Source organism: Anomaloglossus baeobatrachus, chromosome 5, assembly GCF_048569485.1.
Source record: "Anomaloglossus baeobatrachus isolate aAnoBae1 chromosome 5, aAnoBae1.hap1, whole genome shotgun sequence".
In the NCBI taxonomy this organism is placed as follows: Eukaryota; Metazoa; Chordata; class Amphibia; order Anura; family Aromobatidae; genus Anomaloglossus; species Anomaloglossus baeobatrachus.
Genome location: NC_134357.1, coordinates 555,913,343 through 555,931,473, shown reverse-complemented (window position 1 = coordinate 555,931,473; position 18,131 = coordinate 555,913,343). Strand labels below are relative to the sequence as shown.

Genomic DNA, 18,131 nt, shown 5'->3' with positions numbered 1-18,131 from the left:
GGTGAAATGTAAAATATAATAAGCTCAAAATCCCCTTAAAAACATTACCATTAATAATTTCACACACTAAGCGCTAGCCGAAAATCAATGCACCGATCTCAGAGATCCCAGTATATGTAAATCACATTTGGGACCCGGAACAAATTTACCTACACGTTAAACTTATCAAACTGGAAAGACGATGTAAATTAGGTGAGGGTGGTCTGATGGAACCTCTGAGATGGTGCACTGAGTATAACTTATCACAGATAATAATACAATACACTAAATTAATGATGACTATACACTTATCACAGGGATACCCGGGTATCTCACAACCTATGGTACCATTAAACTCCAATGTAACTTTACACCGGTGTGTTTCCGCGTGGGCTGCAGCAAGTCCAGAAAAATAAAAATAAAACTTTGGCGCCAAAAATAAGTACTTATTGCAAAAAAAGAAAACAAAGTTTGGCAGCTATCAGCCAATGCCAGAGTCACCTGTCAAGCACTTTAATTCTGTAGCCTCAGGACGCAGTCTGGGGATCACTCCTTTCCAGGGCTTGTCAGAATCCTTCCAATGGGGATGGCACCGGACGCCGTCTCTCTTGTCACAGTCACTCACGGCCTTACTGGACATCAATCACTTGCTCTGTCAGGGGGGAAACATCTCCTCCGCTTCTCCTCAGATGCTCTTTCAGTTGGACCCAGGTCCGCACAACTGGATCGCTTATCACACAGTGATGTGGTATTGTCTCCGCAATTTCTGTTTCCCTTCACTCTCCTCAGATGCTGTCACTGGCTCTGTTCACCAACAAGTCTCTTGGTCACCAACCGGGGCTTACAACCAACTTGTTTTTAAGGCCCATATTACTTCACCTACACCGTTGAAAAACCCGTTGCCATGGACACCAAACTCCCTCTTCGCATTTCCTGGATCTCCACAACTACTTCCTGTTTATCGCTCAGACAGACAGGCAGCCCTGTATTGTCATAGTTCACTCTCTTACAGGCGCACACACTGGGCAGGGTCTGTACGTTTAGGGGGTGCATGATAGTTCTATGCTAGAGGGACCAGTTAGAAGTGAGGTGCCACGGAAAAGGCCACAGGCTAACAAACACCAACGGACACGGGATCCAGGCGTGCTCTCTCCCTGCTGCAACGATACTAAGAACTTTGGTTTACCACGGTTGTTGGTGTCAGCGTTATTGGACTGGGTACTAAAGGGATCCCTGACCATCCCAACGGCGCCTCCCTGTCGCCAGCACAGAGTCCCGGGGCATTCCCCCTACCCGTGGAGGGGTTAAACATCTGGCTGCCCACACAATCGCCACCGGGTACTCCCTATTGCAGCGGTGGTACTCCACCTTACCATGGGGGGCATCACGAACTGTCCATACAACCACCTGTAAATAACACCCCTTTAATGCCGAGTGGCTGCGCGACCCCGAAGACCCCTCGAGCCACTGTGGATGTGGATCTGAGCGGCGGCAGGCTGATGACGCGCGGTCGGCACACTCACACTGGGCAGGGGTGATACTGTATGTTTACGGGGGCTCACACTGGGCAGGGGTGATACTGTACGTTTACGGGGGCTCACACTGGGCAGGGGCGATACTGTACGTTTAGGCGGGCTCACACTGGGCAGGAGCGATACTGCACGTTTGGGGGGACTCGCACTGAGCAGGAGGCAATGCTGTACATTTGGGAGGCTTGCACTGAGCAGGAGGCAATGCTGCACATTTGGGGGGGATTGCACTGGGCAGGGGGCAATGCTGTACATTTGTTGGGGGGCTTGCACTGAGCAGGGGGGCGATGTACATGTGGGGGGTGGCTTGCATTGGGCATGGAGCCATATTGCATGTTGAAGGGGCTCACAGGGGGCTGTGGGCAGTGTTGCACGTTGGGGTGGCTTGAGCTGGTCAGAGGCTTTGTTGCACGTTGGGTGGGGCTCGCGCTGGGGGCCATACTGTAGGTTGGGGGGGCTCGCGATGGGCAGGGGGCCATACTGTACTTTTGGGGGGGGCTGGGCAGGGGGATGTGTTGCACGTTGGGGGGGGGGGGGGGGATCGTGCTGGGCAGTTGGCTGTGTTGCACGTTGGGGGGGCTCGCGCTGGACAGGGGGGGGTGTTCCACGTTGGGGGGGCTCGCGCTGGACAGTGGGACGTGTTGCAAATTTTTGGGGGGTCCCGTGGGGCAGGGCGCCATGTTGCAGGTTGGGAGGGGTCTGCAGGGGGTGGTGCTGCACGTTGTGGGGGCTCGTGCTAAGCAGGTGGTCGTGTTGCACATTGGGGGGGCTCGAGGTGGGCAGGGGGCCATGTTGCAGGTTAAGGGAGGCTTGCAGGGGGTGGTGCTGCACATTGGGGGCTTGCGCTGGGCAGGGGGCAGTGTTGCATGTTTGGGGGTGGGGTGGGGGTGGAGCTTGTACAGGGAACTCTTTGTGTTATTAATCTTCTCCCTTTGTTTTTCAAATACAGCTTGTGACTACTGGCACTGGGTGTAATTGCCCCCCGTCGTCCCACCTCAGAGACTGAGAGAACAGTGTGGTGTAATCCCCATCACATCTCCTGTGTCCTCCAATGTATTCAAGAAGAGGATTTTTATGGTACATGAAGAAATACAATTTTTACACCTAAAATGCACAGGACTCGGATACAGTCCGTCCGTCCGTCCGTCTTCCAAGTTCTGTAAGCCTGACAAAAAGAAGAACTTTGGTTGTGCCTCAAACCAGGCATCCGTAGCAGCCATGGCATCAGAAGTGGTGTGAAATTTGGTGCCTTGAGGTGTTTCTTCAGGTTTGGAAACAGATGATAGTCGGAGGGAACTAGATCTGGTGAATAAGGTGAGTGGTCAGCTGGCAGCTCAACTCTGCCAGTTTTGCCGTGGTCTCTTGTGCAGTGTGAGGCGAGGTGTTGTCTTGCAGGAACAAGATTACTTTGGACAGCTTGCCGCACCTTTTGCCCTTCAGAGCGGCCTTCAATTGGTCCAATAATACAATGTAATACCTTGCATTGATGGTGGAACCCTTTTGAAGGTAGTCCATTAGCGTCACGCCCTCCTTATCCAAGAACACAGACACTATCACCTTAGTGGCTGATTTTTGCACCCTGAACTTCTTTGGATGAGGATAACCACTGTGCCTCTTTTGACTGTCTTGTTTTCAGGTTCATACAAATAAATCCAGGTCTCATCCATAGTGACCAGTCGATCCAGGAAGTTTTTATCCATTCGGAAACGCTGACAAATGGACCAGGAAGTTTTCACTCGCATGCTTCTCTGATCTGTTGTCAAACATTTGGGGACCCACTTTGCAGATAGCTTCCTCATGTCCAAATGTTCATGGATAATGACACAAACATGTTCACGGGAAATCCCCATGATGTCTGTTATTGCTTTAGCTGAAATTCCTCGATTTTTCCAGTATGAGTTTATGCGTAGCATTGACTATCTCCGGAACAACAACCACTCTTGGTCGTCCGGGACGTTCCTCATGATTGGTGCTGAAGTGGCCAGTTTTAAATTTGGCAACCCAGTTCTTAACTGTGGAATAGGAAGGGCATTGATCCTCCAGTGTCTGCGACATATCACCATGAATATCCTTTGCGGACGTTCCTTGCAGAATCAAGAATTTTATCACTCCTCTGCTCTCAGTTGCTGTGAATATCGCATTAGACTATGCCATTTTCTTTTCCCGCGTGCGTAGAACACTGTTGCCATAAGCAAAACACAAAATTTGGAAAACATATATTAGACACATACGGCTTTCATATGATGTAACATTCGTTACCATAGAAACATGAAAAAATCAAAGCCTAAGACTTATCAGCAGACCCTCATACCTCTCTGTTTTCTGCACTGTAAAGGGTGCTTCACACACAGCGAGATCGCTACTGAGTCACGTTTTTTGTGACCTCATTAGCGATCTCGCTGTGTGTGACACTGAGCAGTGATCTGGCCCCTGCTGCGAGATCGCTGCTCGTTACACACAGCCCTGGTTCGTTTTCTTCAAAGGCGCTCTCCCGCTGTGACACACAGATCGCTGTGTGTGACAGCGAGAGAGCGACTAAGCGAGCAGGAGCCGTCAGCACAGGCAGCGTGAGAGCTGCGGAGGCTGGTAACTAAGGTAAACATCGGGTAACCAAGGTGGTTACCCGATATTTACCTTAGTTACCAGCCTCCGCAGCTCTCACGCTGCCTGTGCTGCCGGCTCCTGCTTCCTGCACACGCTAAGTGGTGTGTGCTGGTAACTAATGTAAACATCGGGTAACCATACCCGATGTTTACCTTAGTTACCAGTGTCCGGAGCTTCCAGGCGCCGGCTCCGTGCAAGCGCAGCGTCGCTTGCACGTCGCTGGGGGCTGGTCGCTGGTGAGATCTGCCTGTTTGACAGCTCACCAGCGACCATGTAGCGATGCAGCAGCGATCCTGACCAGGTCAGATCGCTGGTCGGATCGCTGCTGCATCGCTAAAGTGTGAAGGTACCCTAAGTCCTGTGAGGACTTGATCAAAGACATCACCCCCCTCCCCCATGTTCTCATTCTTCCCCCTCCCCCATGTTCTTATTTTACCCCCCTCCCTCATGTTCTCATTTTACCCCCTTCCCTATCCCATGTTCTCATTCTACCCACCTTCCCCCATGGTCTCATTCTTCCACCCTAACAAATGTTCTCATTCTACACCACCCACCACCCATGCTCTCATTCTACCCCTGAATGCATCCGGTTTGGACAGGGGTGGACACAGACTGCAGAGGCCCCTGTACAAGGATGGTGTCTGGCCCCTCCCCCATCGTCTCATCTCCCCCCCGGATGCATTTGGTGTGGACAGAGAGGACACAGACTGCAGAGACCCCTGTACAAGAATGGTGTCTGGGCCGCTCCCTATATACAACAGTAAAGTTACTAAACCTATTTTACATGTTATTTCCAACTGAAAACACAACTATCAATCAGAAACAATATCCCTCTATATGTAACAACCTGTGACGACATCTTGGAGCTTCTAATAGGCGGATATGAAGGAGAACGATTTGTGACCGCACACCGGTGCTCCACCTGCATCGGGATAATCATTGGCCTCATCAGCGTAAATGTCTGAATCCTGTTTTCCAGGGTTTAGGACACAAGTTACGACCATTGCCAAAAACGCTATGTGAATGCCAGCCTTATACTTTGTTGATTTTGCTGTAATGTAATTTCCCTCTCCAGTCCCAGCAGCCCCTTCCCTTGTCTCATACCCTCCCAGTCCTGCGGATTGCCTAGAAATTAGTGCACACGGCACAGGCGGCAGCAGAAGGAAGGAACCGCTCAGCGTCAGTGACTCCCTCCAGTGCGACCAGCGCCGCATCAACACTAACAGGAGAGGAAAGAGGCCCGTGTCAGCTCAGCATAATCATATGTGTTCAGCACAGCGGGGCCCCTACTTCTCCTGTTAGTAGTGACATGGCTGCTGGCTCTGTGAATGCCCCTGTGTTTTCAGTTCCTTGGGGGCCCCAGTGCAGCTGCGGCATGTCCACACCACTGGCCCCATGTGTAACTCAGAGACTGCAGATATATTTCACTATTACACCATTGTACCAATGAAACCAGCTGGGTATACCATTTGCATAGTTCTGGGGGTATGGCCATGTAGATATCCGTCCACACCCACACGTTCTAGGACCTCTGAAGCAGAAAAGACATCTGGCTGTATCCACATTTTGCTTACATGTAATAAATCATACATTTGGGAGTGAGCTGGTTTGTCTGATTGGCAGGCCCAGGCATGGACAGACAAAGTGACTCCCAAGCAGCCAGAGTCTCACCATAAGAGCAGGATTCCACTTGCGAGAGCCAAACGCGTATGTCGCATCGCATCACCTGGCACGGCCTGCCTTTCTCCCAACAGGAGCGGGTCAACTGCATAGAATTACGTGCAGCTGACCCGCTCCTGTCGGGACAGAAGCAGGCCATGCCGGGTGATGCGATGGGAGATACGCATGAGGCTCTCGCAAGTGGAATCCTACCCTTATGCTTATTTTAGTCCAGAGCATCTGCTGAGTCAAAATCATAAGACTTGATCCTCTCCATTCAGACAGGGAGCGAGTAAACCAGCCCACTGCGTTGGCGGCCATCCTTCACGCTTTACTGTGCTCTCAGAGGTTGTTAAATAAGCCTCCACGTCGCCTGACACCGCCATCTTTTGTAGGTAGTTGCCATCACATATGGTTCTTACCACGTCACCACTGTCAGGAGACTCAGAATCTCTGTGTGAGACGCCTCACCAACTCTGCCACAACCACACCATCCTTGTTCTGCATCTCAGTTGGGGCAGAAATCTGTGCTACATCTTATTGGCTGTTGTTGGGCTGCAGTGGATTCCATCAAGTGAGTCACGATGTATCAAGCAACGTCATTAATAATTCACAAAGATCTTTTTCCAAGTTACATGTATTAAAGGGAACCTATCACCAGATTTGGTGGCCACCACCAGTGGGCTCTTGTATACAGTATTCTATCATTCTGTATATAAGAGCCCAGGCTGCTGTATAGAACGTAAAAATTACTTCATAATACTCACCTAACGGTCTGTGAGGAGCATACTGGTGGGATGGACGTCTCCATTCTCCGGGTCCGGAGCCTCCTCTTTCTGCCATCTTTGTCCTCTGTCTTCTGAAGCTTGTGTGGATGACATGTCCTATGTCATATACACTCGCCGGCATTGTGGTCCTGTGCAGGCGCACTTTGATCTGCCCTGAGCAGGGCAGATCAAAGTATTGTAGTGCACCTACGCAGGACACCAGTGTTGGCTTGTGTATATGACGTAGAATGCGTCATCCACCTTAGCTTCAGAAGAGGGAGGATAAAGATGGCCGAAAGAGGATGCACAGTACTGGAGAATGGAGACGCCCATCCGACCAGACTGCTCTGCACCGACCATTTAGGTGAGTATTATAAAGTATTTTTTACGTTCTACACATCGGCTGGGCTCTTATATACAGCATGTTAGAATGCTGTATATAAGAGCCCACTGGTAGTGGCCGCAGCTTCTAGTCACCAAATCTGGTGACAGGTTCCCTTTAAGGAAATATGCTAACGCTGTCACATCATCAATATGTCTCAGAACAGATTCCACATAAACCGTAATCATCATCATATGTCTTCTAAAATAAGGTTAATGAGCCTATTTAACCCCTTCACGACCATGGACGGATATATCCGTCATGGAGCGTGTCCCGTTAAGCCCCGCCCCCTGCCGTGGGCAGGCAGCGGCGGTCGGCACAGATATCAGCTGTTTTCAACAGCTGACATATGTGCCTGCTAGCCGCGGGTGGAATCGCTTCCACCCGCGGCCATTAACCCCTTAAATCTTGCTGCCAAAGTCTGGCAGCAAGATCTAAATGCGCGCGGCCATGTTTTTTACTTACCGCTGCCCCCACCGGAAGTCACATGCGTTATCACGTGACTATCGGTGGTTGCCATCGTAGCACAGGGTCATGTGATGACGCCTGCAGCTATGATGTTTCACTTTCGTTTTCCCTCGGCCAAGAGCAGAGGGAAAAACAAAGTGACTGAATCTGCTGTTTACAGCTGTATAGCTGTGATCAGCAGATAGATAATAGCGATCGGATTGCTGATCGCAATAGCCCCCTAGGGGGACTAGTAAAATAAAAAAAAAAGTAAAACAAAGTTTTAAAAAATAAAAAAAACCCTAAAAGTTCAAATCACCCCCCTTTTCCCCCCATTGAAAATTAAAGGGTTAAAAAATAAAAAAATATACACATATTTGGTATCGCCGCGTTCAGAAATGCCCGATTTATCAAAATATAAACTCAATTAATCTGATTGGTAAACGGCGTAGTGGCACAAAAATTCCAAACGCCAAAATTACATTTTTTGGTCGCCGCAAGTTTTACGCAAAATGCAATAACAGGCGATCAAAACGTAGCATCTGCGCAAAAATGGTACCATTATAAACGTCAGATCGAGACGCAAAAATAAGCCATCACTGAGCCATAGATCCCAAAAAATAACGCTACGTGTTTCGGAAAATGACGAAAACCGTGCGCCACTTTTATTGGACAAACTTGTGAATTTTTTTAACCTCTTTAGATACAAGTAAACCTATACGTTTGGTGTTTAGAAACTCGCACCGACCTCAGGCATCATACCCACACATCAGTTTTACCATATAGTGAACACTGTGAATAAAACATCCCAAAAACTATTGTGCCATCACACTTTTTTTTGAAATTTTTCCGCATTTGGAATTTTTTTGCTGTTTTCCAGTACAATATATGGTAAAACTTATGGTTTCATTTAAAAGTACAACTTGTCCCGCAAAAAACAAGCCCTCATATGGCAAGATTGACGGAAAAATAAAAAAGTTACGGCTCTCGGAAGAAGGGGAGCAAAAAACAAAAACGGAAAGTGCCCCAGGGCTGAAGGGGTTAAGGCTGTGGTATCTTTAACCCCTTCCCGAACGAGGATGTACTGGTACATCCTATTTGTTGGGTAGTTACAGAGGGCCGTGCTCCCGCGATCGCAACCAGGGACTCGACTTAAGGGTGCTTTACACGCTGCAACATCGTTAACGATATATCGTCGGGGTCACATCGTTAGTGAAGCACGTCCGGTGCTGTTAGCGACATCGCAGCGTGTGACACCAAGGAGCAATGATCAACGATCGCAAAAACGTCAAAAATCGTTGACACGTTGCTCCTTTCCATAATATCGTTGCTGCTGCAGGTACAATGTTGTTCGTCGTTCCTGCAGCACCACACATCGCTACGTGTGACACCGCAGGAACGACGAACATCTACCTGCGTCCACCGGAAAGGAAGGAGGTGGGCGGGATCTTCCGCCAGCTCATCTCCGCCCCTCCGCTTCTATTGAACGGCTGCCGTGTGACGCCGCACGAACCGCCCCCTTAGAAAGGAGGCGGTTTGCCGGCCAGAGCGACGTCACAGGGAAGGTAAGTCAGTGTGACAGGGCCTAGTGATGTTGTGTGCCATGGACAGCGATTTGCCTGTGTCGCACAACCGACGGGGGCGGGTACGCTCACTAGCGATATTGATACCGATATCGCAGTGTTTAAAGTACCCTTTACCCGACAGCCAAGACCCGGCCCTCACAGCGAGGGACATTGCTTGTGTTGTTCCAGGCTAACACCCAAAATGCCTCAATTTATATCGATTGCGGCAATTAAGGGATTGGGAGAGAGATCGCGTTCCCTCTCCCTTCCAATCAGGACACCCGTGTTGTAATCGCAAGGCCTGATCGTTGTCATGGTGACCTGAAGTCATCATGACAACCTCCGGGTCACCTGACTACGGAAACCCTGTGTGAACATGCCTGCAACATGATCACACAGGCTTTCACAGTGCAGCTCTGACAGCTGCGATGTTCTGTAGGGACGTAGCCCTGCTGAACATTGCAGCTGTGAACAGACCACTGTGGAGTAATGTCCCATAAAGGGACTAAGTAAAAATATATATAAAAAAAAACAAAACAGAAAATAAAGATCAAAAATAAAAAAAATTCAAATAAATAATTTTTATGGTGTAAAAGTGGCAAAACATAAAAAAAAAAATCTAAATCTGTTTTCACTGTAATCATACTGACCGGAGGAAAAAAGCTACCTAATCACTTATACTGTGTAACGGAGTAAAAAATAAATAAATTAAGCCAATTCTTCACCTGCTGCTGATTTGTTCATTCTGTGTCACATCTTCACCGGAGTCCGCTCCTGCGACTTCTGCTTCCGTCACCAGGTGCCGCTGTATTCCCACCATGGACTGTGCTGATAATAGGACAGGAGTCGGTGCCAGTGGCTCTGGTGGACACAGGCTCTGCTCATCCACTAAGCTTGGTTTCCCTGGGACCTGCAGTACCACTGGCTGACTGTAGGTGGTGTGTGTCATCCAGCTGAAGTTACCACAGTTCAGCTACAGCCAATAGAAAGACACCACACCCTTCTAATTCCCCATCATGTCTGCTGGTTGCTGCTAGATACAGTTCTGTATTCCTGCTCTGAAGTTTGACCCCTGCCTGTCGGTTTTGTACCTCACTGCCATCTCCGGTATTGACCTCAGCCTCATTTCCTGACTATGCCATTGTCTGCCGATTTTGTCCCTTTTCAGTATCTCCTGGTTTGACCCTGCCTATCGACTACTCTTCTTAGACTGCAGTCTTCCACAGGTTGCAATCTTTGGTGCCCTGTAGTAATTCCAAATCCCTGTATAGGGGTTAAAGGGTTTCGGGGTTCTCGGGATCCTGCTTAGTGGGTGGCTTTCCTCTAGCCTGTTTGTGACAGCCATTCTGAGACTGTGGTTCCAGGCAGGTGTCACATTATATCTGGCCATTTAAACATGGGGTGGAGAAAAAAATGGATTCCCTCCAAAAGTTGATAAACCAGGTACAGACCCTGTCTTGCCTTGTCCAAAGACTTCCACAGCAAATGCAAAATCTTAAATCTGTCAAGGTTCACGCTCCTGTTGCACCTCCTTCATTGGGTCTAGAGTCCCGTCGACTTCAAAGGAGCAAATCACATTGTGGAGCCCATCGTTGAGAGCCTGGATCTCAGAGGCAATCGCTACCAGATCAATGACCGCACATGAGTGGGCCCCAGGATACTCAGGTGCCCAGGTACTCCAAGTTGAACCTACAAAGTAAATGTTATCTGTCTGTTTGTCTCACCAGGTTAAATCCATGTGGCTGCAGGCGTTTGTTGATTGTGGTTCTGCAGCCACTTTCATAGACTCTGGTATAACAAGGGATCTGGGATTGCCTTTGCGGAGACTGAATGCTCCTATTAGGCTAGTTACACACATCCGGCTTTTCGCCGGATTTGGCGCACACCAGTACAGTGTATACAGTACAGTGGCAGTGCTGTAACTTCCGGGTCACATGACAGCATGTGACCGGAGCTTGTTGCGCGCTGCCACTGTACTGTATACACTGTACTGGGTGCGCCGAATCCGGCGAAAAGGATATGTGAAACTAGCCTTAGAATCTCTGCCATTGATGTTACTCCTCTCACCCAGGGTGTGGTTAACCTTGTTACTCAGGAGGTTTCCATGCTTGCTGGGGCTTTGCATGTAGAATCTGTCGTTTGTGGGGTGTGTTTTTTTTTTTTTTTTTTTTTTTCTTGAGAATCTGATGTCAGCAGTAGTATTGTGTATGTCATGGCTGTGCAAATATAACCCAGTCATAGACTGGCATCAGGGTGAGATTGTACGCTGGAGCCCTGTGTGTCAGGAGACGGGGGGGGATGGGGGGGGTTTATGAGGTTAATTTCCTGGGTTATATTTTGCCTTCAGAAGGCTTCTGCATGGGTCCCTCTAAGCTTCAACTGATTAAGGAGTGGGTGCACCCCAAGTCTCTGAGGGCCTTGCAGCATTTACTTGGGTTTGCAAATTATTGCAAATGTATTAGATTTTTCCAAATTCTCCAAACCCCTCACCGATTTGACTAAAAAGGGGGCAGTGTGGTTAATTGGAAGCCAGAGGCGATCCATGCCTTTTCAAAATTAAAAGAAGGTTTTTCCTCAGACCTGATTCTGGTTCTGCCTGACCTTGTGTCCTTTTATTGTGGAAGTCGATGTATCCGAGGCTGGAGTGGGGGCGGTGCTTATTACAAGGTACTCAGTCTCTCACACAGCTTCGTCCTTGTGCCTTCTTTTCCCGCAATTTTTTTTTTTTTTATTTACTTAGTTTTTTTCCCCACTGAGAGAAACTATGACATTGGTAATCGAGAGTTCTTGGCAATTAAATGGGCCTTCGAGGAATGGCACCACTTCCTTGAAGGCGCCAATCATAAGGTCAGTTTTCACAGACCATGAGAATCTCACTTATCTGGAATCTGCTAGGAGACTTGATCCTAGCCAAGCTAGGTGGGCATTGTTCTTCTCCAGACTTGATTTCATGGTAATATTCCAGCCCGGTACCAAGAACATAAGAGCTGATGTACTTTCCCGTAGCTTCTGTCCGTCTCAGTCTGAAAACACTGAACCAGTACCTATTTTAGCTAAAGGCATTATTGCATCATCTGTATCCTTAGATTTGGTAGAAGAGATCCATAATGCCCAAGACCAGGTTAAATTTGAGAACCATTTTTTTTTTTTTTTGCGATAAGATTGAATACTGCACAGTTTGCTAATATACTAAATAAATGCTCTATGGACTTGATTCTGACTACAGCACCTACAGTCAGCAAATGTTGAAACAAAAAAAAAAATTGTGTTGCCCCTGATGCATCAGTCGCCACAGAGGTACTGCATCTCAGCCAGAGGTTTGGTATCCCGTCCCGGGTAAGGCGGAGGTAATCAACCGGTGGACATGACGCGCCCACGGGGCCGGTGAAGTTGAGGCTGTCACAGCGACCTCGCCCGCTTCCGTGGCCCCGAGGTGTCAGTAAAAGATGAAAGTGGTTTTGGATATTGGGAGTGGTTGTCTCGTGAAGCCACCTGTGGTATGCGGCTATGAGGGGAGCCGCCACTGCGGAGGGTTTCTTTCTGCTGGGGCAGATGGTAACGCAGTTCAGATGTTTCAACTCTCCACAGGGAGGCTGATGGTGGGAGTAGTAGTGGACATTGGCGCCTGAGTGCGGGGTGCTGGTAATAATAGGGTCTACACAGTGCTGCGATTAAGTTCTTTTTACTCACTTCATAGTCTCCACACTTGGAGTGCCGGTGTCCACCATGATGGGCTCCAGCCGATCTCGGATAGTTCAGAGGCCAGAATTTTGTGTTGTGGAATGTGAGCCCTTCCTTTCTGCACTGTTTTGGATGAATCCCTGAGACGTGTAGTCCTCCAGGGACTCCTGCTTTAAATTTAGTTCCTGTCCCGTATAGCGGGCAACAAGAGTCCGTGCTGGGTTGGATCGTGGTCACAACTCCTGGCTGTGCCCGGGAACTTGAGGGGGCAAAGGAACCTGCAATCCCCCTGCCCTGCAGATTCTAATGGCTAAACTTGAAGTATTCACCATGTTGCGGATGGAGGGGTCAGGCCACTGCAGGGGCTGCTCAGATCCGGGTTCGTTACTGCGGCTCGAGTGGTAGCTGGAATCCGGGCTCATACAGCCGTCCGTCCTCACAACTGTAGGGAAAGGGGGTATTTACAGGGGATTGATTTGTCAGTGACTCCACCCGTGGGTTGCAATGAGAGTTGGTAGCACCGCCACTGCCTGGTGATTGGATGCCCGGGGCTGATGGAGCGGGGCAGCAGGATAGAATCCCCGCCACAGGTAGGGGAGATGTAGTCCCGGAGCCCACAGCGTACAGGAATGGTGACTGCAGAGAGTGACATGCAGGGATGGACCGGAGATGGCTGGTGTACTCACAGTTCCAAAAAATTGCACACAAAGTTCAGTGGTAAAACAAATTGCCAGTGACCGGTCACCTCCGGCGGGTGTATTCGGGTCCCGCACCTGGGTGTAGCAAACAGGGGTCCCTTCCTCCTGCAGTCAATGTTTGTGTCTTCAATGGGACAACTCCGCTTGGAACGGGGAAGTCCACTCCCGGTACTGTGTATGTTGGGAGATGTGGCCCGCGAAATCTGACCCTTGGAATCTCTATGGTTCTGGCGGACACCCAATCCCCCGCGTTGGGCTTCCGTTTCGCTCTCTGGCTTACTGTGGAACAAGGCCTGAAACCTTGTCCCCGGCTGGTCAATTGACAAGGGGCTTGCAACCTTCCTCGCCCTAGCCCTAGGGTCCAGGTACCCCAACTGTGCACAGCCTCTGGACTGGATTCCTGCTGTCAGCACCGGCGGGCTACAACCCTGCCCCAGTCCACTTAAGGTCTCCCACAACTGGATCTCTGTCGCCTGTGGTCCTGCTTGCTGTCTGCCACCTAGTCCGGGGGCCCCAACCCCTCACTACGCTGGCACTTCACACTCCTTCACTTCAACGGTCTCTGCTTCACTCCTCTTTCCTCCTCCTCTGCCACTAAACTCAAACTTCGACTCTGCACTGGGCTGTCTCCCAGCTCCCACTGACTGATCCCTCCCAGGACACCTCAGAACTCCTAGGTGGGCGCTCCCATCCACCTGGTCCCGTCCACTGGTGTGTCCCTATTGTCATGAGGGGGTGACTAGGCTTTACTGGCTGGTGTTGTGTATCAGGGTGTGGGTTTTGTGTTGGACTGCCAAGGAGGATTGAGTTTTGTACCTGAGAGATTTGTACAACCTCTGACTACCTGGTTTTGCCAGGGTGTCACCACCACTGTAGGGCTCTGTACCCTGAAAGCACCAGTCCTGCGGGAGCAATCAAGCTTTCCCCTCAGCAATCGCGTAAACACCTCTGTCTCACAGGTTCCACCGGTAACTTTCCTCTCCTGTCGGTTTGCCATCCTGGACCGAAGTCCTGACACGACCTCCCCGTCTGCTGGCTGCAGACCTTCTCCTCTCTAAGGCTGGAATCACACTTGTGCGTGTAAAATTGGTCCGATTCTCATGTTAGAAAGTCGGACAATTTTATTTACTTTTCATCAGTATGCTGTCAGTGTGCAATCAGTTTTTATCCTCAGCAGCTGCTACTCATGTACTGTTATGTACAGAAGCATTTCCATTGTTCTCTGCTACATGCGTGAAATGTATTGAGAAAAACGGATGTCACTAGGATTGTGTATGTGCCGTCTGTGTGACATCCGTTTTTTTTTTTGTTTTTTTTTTCACGCACCCATAGACTTGCATTGATGAGACTCGTGTGAGAAAGTCACCAAAACGCAGCATGCTGCAGTGTTTTGTTTTGTTGTTTTTTTTTCTCTTCTCAGTCCGATTTGGACTGAGAAAAAAACAGCAGATGGGAGCTGCCTCGTTGATTAACATGTCAGAGTGCAATGCGAGATTTTCTCGTATTGCACTCGTGCGATTTAATCAAGTGAGATGCCGGCCTTACTGTCTGTGTTGCTCCTTTCTTCCCCCTCCCCATCCCAGGTCCCTGTCACTAGTGGGTGGAAGCCCCAGTGTTTGGTGGCGACCTTAAGACCCTACCATAGCCTGGCCTCCAGTGGGGAGGGCTCCTCGCTGTGTGTGATGTGGAACTGGCACTGACCTCTTCCAAACCCAGGATGAGTACTGCACCTTAAGTGAGATGCAATACCCTGTGGTGACTGAAGCCTCAGGGCAGCCACACACAACACTCTCATTTAGCAGCTTGCTCTCAGGACCTGGTTGGGGCCTGGTGCACTAGGCTATGGAATAGCCATCCTTCGGTAGTGGCACTGTTCCCTAAGACAGCTGGTGGGTGGAGTCTAGTTAGTAGGAGGGGACAAGTGACTGGGACACAAATTATTTATCTTCTGAAATAAATATTATAACAAAATTTAATATAAATAACATAAAAGAATAGAAAGTGTCTAATATTGACTTCAGGTCAAAGAATGAAGCCTTCTCTAACGGACAAAAGGGAGTAGTGACATACTGAATAACTAACTAAGTTAAGTCATGAATGGGGAAAGACAAGTTAATCAATGCAAAGCAACTGATGGTAAAGCTGGGTATTATTCAATTAACCAAAGCCTTGGTTAGTGAAGTCAACAATTCACTAGTACCAGGCAGCTGAAGGGTCAGGTATTGCATGACTAAGCAACACCTTGACTGGTGGAAGAAGATATTAATGAAACTAAGGCCCCTTTTCACACTGCATTTTTGCCTTACGTTTAGTGGTCCTGTTGGGGCATCCGTCCAATGCTCCCCCACCCAGCAAAACGTGTTTCAGGCGCATGCGCCGACAGAGCCATTGACTGTAATGGAGCACACTACGTTAGCATGTTCTCTGTTTTGTACCATTTTCGTGCATATGCGTTTTCTGCAGGTGGACACCCAAACGTAGTAGTGTGCCGCCCCAGCAGCGGATCGTACTGCTCGGATTGGGGGTGGTGATAGTTTCTGGCTCGAGGGTCTCCGGACCCGGGGGCTCAGGGGCCACACTCAAATGTGAAGGGGGTATTTGCAGGGGATTTGGTTTAGTTTGTGACGCCACTTGTGGTGTGCGGTAATTGGGGAGTGCTGCCATTGGGAGTACCCGGGGTGATGGACTGGGGCAGCTTGGTGACGTTGCCCTCCACGGGTAGGGATAAGCCCCGGGACTCTGGTGGGAGATACGGGGGAAGCAGTGCAGGGGTCAGTCGGGTACTCACTCAGCAATGAAACAGACATTGACAACAGGGTACACAGTCTCTGAACGCCGCTGCCTCTAGGGGGGAGCTCGTCCGGTTCCTGTCCCCCCACAGTACTGCCGGTGGTCCATAACCTGCCTCCTTGCACTAAGTTTTAGATTTTCCGTTGTGGCCCGGTTGCTTGGAGCTGTCTGGGCCCCGCTCCCCACTATAGCTAAGTGAGGGAGCCTGCTCTCAGAGGCTCACGCTTGGGATTTCAGTGGGCTGCTTGCTAGGAAAGCCCTATTTCCCCCCCACCCCCCTGCCTCATTGCGCTAGTGCCCCTGATCTCTGAGCTGGTGGGAATAGTCCGTGAAGGCCCCATTCTCCAAGTTTATTGCCGGGTTGCCTGAAGCTTCTCCCCAACCTAGGGTCCGTGTACCGGCCTTCGGTCCCGGACCGGTGATAGGACCAGGCTGCTGACCGTCCTCCTTGACGGGTCCCAGGCACCAAGCCTCAATCCCCTGCGACCGGGGGTCCGACTCCTCTAGGTCCAGACTACTGTCTGCGACCTACTTTACTTCTCCCCTGGGAGCTCCAACTCCCAGCTTCCTCAGGGCTAATCACTGCTCCAGGGCTTCCACTTAACTCACTTGACACCTCCCACCTCCCTGTCTGGCCCCCTAGGTGGACGGTCCTATTCCTGCTAAAGCAGCCCACTGGTGTGCCTGACAGGTGTGGTGAGAGGTGTATCTAGGATTTGGGAATGCTGATTGAGGCAGTACTGTAGGATGGAGACCCAGAACCAAGGGGGGTTGAATACTGCACGGGTAGGGTAGTTTGTACAGTACCCTGTGACTAACTGAATAGTGCAGGGGCGTCACAGACTACAGAAAACTTATAAAATGGTTCAAAACAGAGCACACACTAACGGAGTCTGCTCCATTATAGTCAATAGCACTTTTGGCGTATGCGTTTAAACACATTTTTCAGGGTGGGGGAGGGGCGGTTTGGACGTATGCCCCGACTGGACCACTAAACGTCTAAATTAAAGCCTTAAGCTCTTTTACACCACTAAGCCATGCCTTGACTGATACAAGGAGGTTATTAATGTCAGGCAGCTGAAAGTAAAGCTGGGTATGATATGGTTAAAGCAAGTTTTGGCTGGTTAAGTGGAGTTTACTAATAGTAGGCAGCTTAAGGTTAAGCTGGGCATTTGTTAAGTCAAGCTTTGGTGGAGTGGTGAGCTATTATTTTTGGAACGGGTTATCAAAGGAGATTACAACCCTCTACTGAGATGAACCACCAATACCAGGCAGCTGGAGGTAAAGATGGGCACTGTATGGTTAAGTCAAGTTTGTAATGCAAGGTAGCAGAAGGTAAAGTTTGAAATTTTTAGTCATAGGGAACCTGTCACCATAAAAATGCTGTCCAATCTGGAGCCACCATGTTACAGACAAGTGTAAGCAGAGTAGATTGATATATCGTTTTGTCAGAAAAGATTCTGCATAACCCTTGTTTTAATCATTTAAACCTCTGCTCTTTCTGGGATTTTGAGTCCAGTAGGCGGTCGAACTGATAGCACCGCACACTGGATCCCAAATTGCAGGTTTAAAGCAAAGTTTTAAATTGTTAAAACTGGTTATACTGAATACCTTCTCCCAAAACAATATATCAATCTACTCAGCTCCCCCTGCTCTACAGCATGCTGTCTGCAGATAGGAAGGCATTTTCAAAACCTTTTTAATGTGGTTCTTTACCAATGTCAGTAAGCTGGAGGTAAAGGTAGTCATCATTTAACCAGAATTTTAAATAATTTTGAGTTGCAGAACTAATGATGTCGTGTAAGTTACAACACTACATGGGGAGGGGGGGGACCATAAGCAGAGAAATAAGTAATTTTGCGTTCTCTCTACTTACCCTTCCACCCGCCCATTATGAAAGAGATTATACTTTGCATACATTAACATGTATGGCAGGGCTCTAATTAGTATAGTGAGCCATGGACATGTAATAAGGTATGGTCTGTGGGTAAATCTTATTATGGAATCAGGCGCATAAAGTGCAGGGTTGT

General features: G+C 49.2%; 1 long non-coding RNA gene across 2 annotated transcripts in view; it reads left to right on the top strand.

Annotated features, from left to right (window-relative positions):
* Nucleotides 1-18,131, top strand: part of LOC142312314 (uncharacterized) — a 70,818-nt gene that overhangs the window by 6,821 nt on the left and 45,866 nt on the right. For both annotated transcript variants that reach the window (XR_012754357.1, XR_012754358.1), the window contains exon 2: nucleotides 2,458-2,822. This is a non-coding gene — a long non-coding RNA (uncharacterized LOC142312314). The remainder of the gene's footprint in view (nucleotides 1-2,457; nucleotides 2,823-18,131) is intronic.